Source organism: Syngnathus typhle, linkage group LG7, assembly GCF_033458585.1.
Source record: "Syngnathus typhle isolate RoL2023-S1 ecotype Sweden linkage group LG7, RoL_Styp_1.0, whole genome shotgun sequence".
NCBI lineage: Eukaryota > Metazoa > Chordata > Actinopteri > Syngnathiformes > Syngnathidae > Syngnathus > Syngnathus typhle.
Window position 1 is genome coordinate 18,680,723 of NC_083744.1, and position 4,767 is coordinate 18,685,489.

The 4,767-nt window shown below is 55.9% G+C and overlaps 1 long non-coding RNA gene across 4 annotated transcripts in view; it reads left to right on the forward strand.

Moving 5' to 3' along the window:
* LOC133157654 (uncharacterized) overlaps positions 1-4,767 on the forward strand; it is a 52,524-nt gene that overhangs the window by 16,169 nt on the left and 31,588 nt on the right. For 3 of the 4 annotated variants that reach the window (XR_009715062.1, XR_009715063.1, XR_009715060.1), the window contains exon 2: positions 707-762. The exons of the other annotated variant lie outside the window; for it this stretch is intronic. This is a non-coding gene — a long non-coding RNA (uncharacterized LOC133157654). The remainder of the gene's footprint in view (positions 1-706; positions 763-4,767) is intronic. 4 annotated transcript variants of the gene reach the window in all.

Below are 4,767 nucleotides of genomic sequence, written 5' to 3' on the forward strand. Positions count from 1 at the left end.
CAAAGCTTTGAAGACCATCTTTGCACCTAAGAGTCTTAAGCAAAGATAAGCAAGCGTGTATTGCAAATGAAGGAAAGAGCCGGCAGGAATTAGGCGATAACCGGCCGCCTATTGGAGGTGGCCCGTGCCAGCTTTGCTGAGATTCTGCAGGGGTTGGAGCCTCCTCCCGCTTTTTGGCTCTTTTTAAATTCAACTCTGTCACGTTGGCTTTTATCTGATGCCCTCGTGAGCCCGTATCTTCATGACGTACACGTGATACGCTTCGGCTCCTTCAAAAGGCAGCAAATCATTTTACGGCTGAGCAGGCTGAACAATTCTTCTTGAAGATTCTTTCCACCTTGTTTCCTTGGGAGAGTCTGCTTGGCTTCATGCTAACAAAAGCAACGGTTAGCGTTGCGCTTTCACTACTTTGTTGATTGCAAATATTCCGTATTCCTGCTCTGTCCTGCCCTGCCACACAAAGTGGCGTGTTTTATTCAGCGCGGAATTGCCACAGGGCGCCCGCCATGGCGCCCGCCATGGCGCCCGCCATGGCGCCCGCCATGGCGCCCGCCATGGCGCCGCCATGGCGCCTTTGGAGAACGGCTCAGGGGCGACCCGAGGCGAAGCGCCTTTTTACGGCAGCGCGGTGAAATGTCGGTTCACGCGCCGCCATTTTCCATTGGCGCGCACCTTGGAGCCTCACCTTCTCTTTGTGTATTCCCAGGAGCGGCAGATGAAACTCTGATGAAGGCGAGCGAGTGAGGCGCAAGAATGCACAAGGTGTGTGTGTGTGTTTGTTTGTTTGTGTGGGTGTGTGTCCGTTTCCCGCAGGCTGTGAGAAAAAACCTGCAACTGGATTGAAGCAGTATGAGGTCTGCTTTATGGCCTGTGACCATCCAATCAAAGCTCTAATTAGGAAAAAAAGGGAGAAAAAGAAGGCTGGCTGTGCGTGCCAATCTTTGCCGTGGTAAGGGGACGCCTTCTCCTCGCTTGCGGCCATTTTGGGAGCAGTGCGGCGGGGTGATGCCCGCACAATGGCCGGCCGCTGTTGATTTTGACCCTAGCGAAGGAGCGGAAAGGCTTTTGCTGGTTGCTTTGCCGGTTGCTTTGCCGGTTGCTTTGCCGGTTGCTTTGCCGACTGCTTTGCCGGCTGCTTTGCCGGCTGCTTTGCCGGCTGCTTTGCCGGCTGCTTTGCCGGCTGCTTTTCTGGCTGCTTTGCCGGCTGCTTTGCTGGCTGCTTTGCCGGCTCCTTTGCTGGCTGCTTTCCCGGCTGCTTTGCTGACCCTAACCCTTCCCTCCGACAACATGACGGCATTTGACTAAGGGGATTAGGACGTGACGGCCGCTAATGAGGCGCAGCTGGGACCGGATGACAGCCAACGAGAAGATCGCAACATGCCTCGCTCGCTCGCTCGCTCGCTCGCACTTGGTTTTGTTTCCTCCGGCTTTGGCCGCGCTGCCGTTGAGCCAGGCGCCATCTGGCTGACGCCAATTCAGGTTTCAATTTTTCTTTAATAGCTCCGAGTATGAGAGGCCTCCGCATTTAAGGCAAGGCGCAGCTGCGCTTGTTTTGGGCTTATTGTTGTTGTTTTTTTGCTTTCCAAGATTGCAAGTCATTTATCAAGGTCTCACCCGCGGGTGAATTTTTTCTTTTTACATGCTTTGGTCCACATCAAGACAAGCGCGAGTAGGTTCCGGCGCGGCACAAGGAAATGACGGCCTCCTCTCCGGAGTGTGACACTGACGAATGGCTAATGCGTTTTTTTATCGGCCACGGCGCGCCGGCGCAGGCGGGATGTTTCATTCATCAGGCAACAGATAGCCATTTACACGGAAAAATGTCTGTCGGCAATCTTGTCTTTTAGACCTCCTGCCAAATCTCATAGTGAGACGGCTCGTAACTTGATTGTCCGTGACCGGTGGACATCACTGACTGGGGCCGGCCGGCGCCGCCCTCCCTGTCCTCCCTCCCTGTCCCTCCTCCCGGTCCTCCGTGTGTCCAGTATGCGGATGGTTTGCTTTACATCCAGCGCAAATAGCAAATGTGTCTCCAAAAGCAGACAATGTGCCCTGAGCGCTTTTTTATGTGCTCCCTGTCAGCAGGCGGGCTGCTCAAGTCCACCGTAATTGTCAATTCTTGAGAGAAGAGCAGAAAGGACAGCGGTGGCTGCACTCGTGGCCGGAGAGAAATAACATCGGCCGCTCCTTTGAGGTGAACGTTTGCTCTTGTTGGAGCTCCAGGACCCATCCCGGAACCAAAATCCCTCCTCATTTCCTTTGGTTGGAAAATCTGCGTTGGAGCTAAAATCGACCCGAGGGGAAGGAACGCCGCAATGCAATCTTTCATCTTCGTTGACAGTACCTGAGAGGCTAAATATTCCTTCAATGTTTTTTAACACAAGTTGCACAACATTTGACTTGATCGAACATCGATACGTGTCGAATGCGTACCGTGACAAACGTCCTCCTTGCAAACGATGGCGAGTGCCAGCTTCGGAGAAACCGAGTGTCACGTCACGCCGCGCACCGTCAGCGGCCTCCGCTTTCTCCCAATAAGATGCCTTTGCGGCATTTCCCCCGTCGTCGTTACCGGCGCAGGCAGGCAGCCACGCAGCCACGCAGGCGACCGTGCGTCAACGTCTCCTGCATATTTCACGTCCTCGCGCGCACAATTAAATTCACACGACGATGCGGCACTAATGCGGTCTCCGCGTATGTGCCGATGCAAAATGAATGCCGATCTTGTTTCCGAGCGGCGCGTCGTTAAAGGAGAGCGTGTTTCGGCGAGGCGTGCGCGAGGGATGAATCGATCCCGAGAATTGGCGTGCGTCCGTCCTTGCGAGTCAATGCACACCTCACGACGTCCCCATGCAACAATGACTGAAGCTGACAGGCCGTGGCTTATGCGAGACGCTCCTCGTTCACTTGGAGAATTTCTCCCCGTTGTCAGATGCCCGGCGGCCCAGCGTGTTGTCAGACGTGGTGGCCAGCCAGGCACTGGAGCATCCTGGGGCCATTTGCCCCCGGGAGCCGCTTCCATCTCACCCTCTTTGCATGTTTGCCGTTGTTTTCTTTCCATGAAAACAATTTGCCGCCGTTTGCCCGATGCTCTTTCATCATTTGCGACGACGCTCCAGGATGAATATTTCATGCGTGTTCGATATGAATAAAACACAGCGCCACGCGAATCCGCCACAGGCCGCCCGCCCGAGTGTCGAGCCCGAGTGCGAGCGTGGGAGCTAGCGCTGGTCCGTTCCCAGACGGCAGACTGCATGCGCCGCCGGCCTGTAAATGCAAGTGGACGCTGGCAAAACAAGCGCGTTTGCTTGATTATGCGCCGTACCAAGTATGCATGAAGCAATTACACACAGCCGGGGGCCAACTCAATGGGACGGATTCCTCCAATCGTCGGAGCCGCCCCTCATTTGTGCGTAAGCTTGACGGAGACAGAGAGATCCAACGTGCCATGAAGGTGCCATGGACATTCCATGAAGGTGCCGTGAAGGTGCCATGGACATGCCACGAAGGTGCCATGCCCCCCCCACAGTGCCACATCCCCAACGCCCTCTGCACCGACACGCGAAGGCTCCGAAGGTGACTGCGTGCTGGCCCTGCATGTGGCGTGCCCCCCCCCCCCCCCTTCTTGCACAGTTCCATTTGGATTCTTTTATTCCCATTCTCTCTTTAATCCGCCTTTCTCCTTCTTTGCCTCCCACACTGCGCTGTCTTTGCTTCTCACTGCCCCCATTTGCAGGCCCCCTTCCTCCCCGCTCCCTTTTTAATTCACTCCACGTCGACGCGCTGCCCGACGTCATTTTGCCAGATGGTCGAAGAGCGGCACGCCAGCAAAACAAGGGCTCGCCAGCGCTCGTGTGGCCGGCGCTCGTGTGGCCAGCGCTCGTCTGGCCTCCTCGTAACGGCCCCCGGCACGGCGGAGAAAACGAGCAGCTAATTATAGGCAGCGGAAGAACGGGCCCGGCTGCGCGACAGCACGACCGTGACGTCGTGTCACGCGCTGGAGTATTCTGCCGTTGGAAAAAATCCCCATCGGATCGGGCGCAGAACCGGCGCTCTAAATTCGGAAGCGTTTTGGACAGCTGCCGTCTTGCGCGGTGGATTTTCTATTGCGCAGTACCGGACCGGCCATCTGGCGTTGGGGCAGGTGCCCGGCGGGCCCACGTCTTCTGGGGCTAATGTGTTGCTATTTTGATCGCAGTTTGGAGGGAGCAGCCGTGGAAAATAGAAACGGCAGCAGACGCCGGTGGTCTTGTGCGCCGTCCAAATTTCAACTGCAGTTCTCCTGTAAAGTCAACAAGTGAGCTATTTTGGAGCATTGGCTCATTGAGGGGAGCGCGGACGCAGATGACGACGGCTCAACCTGCACGGCTGCTTCTTTGTTGCGCCTGCGCAGGTTGCGATCCCGTTACACGGCCGGCGGGATTAATTATGCGTGCAACTCCGCCGTGTCGTTCGTCTTCATCGAGGAACAATAAAGCTTTGGATGGGGACACGAGGACAGCTTGGCTATGCTGCCATCTCGCGAGTACAACATGTAAATAAGAAGGCGTAATGCACTCGTCACGTTTCCTTCCGCTCTCCAAAGCTTCTCGAGGGAGAGCTCCTGTTGTTTGCGGAAAATTGCCAGTCACAGGGGGAGGGAGGAAGCGGCGCTTGGAAATCATCCAAAGGCCCGACGGCGGAGCCCGGCTGAGAGGCCACGCTTGTCGTTTTGCGTGGGGGCTAAAGCTAACGCGCTATGCAATCAAATACGTACGATGCAACGGC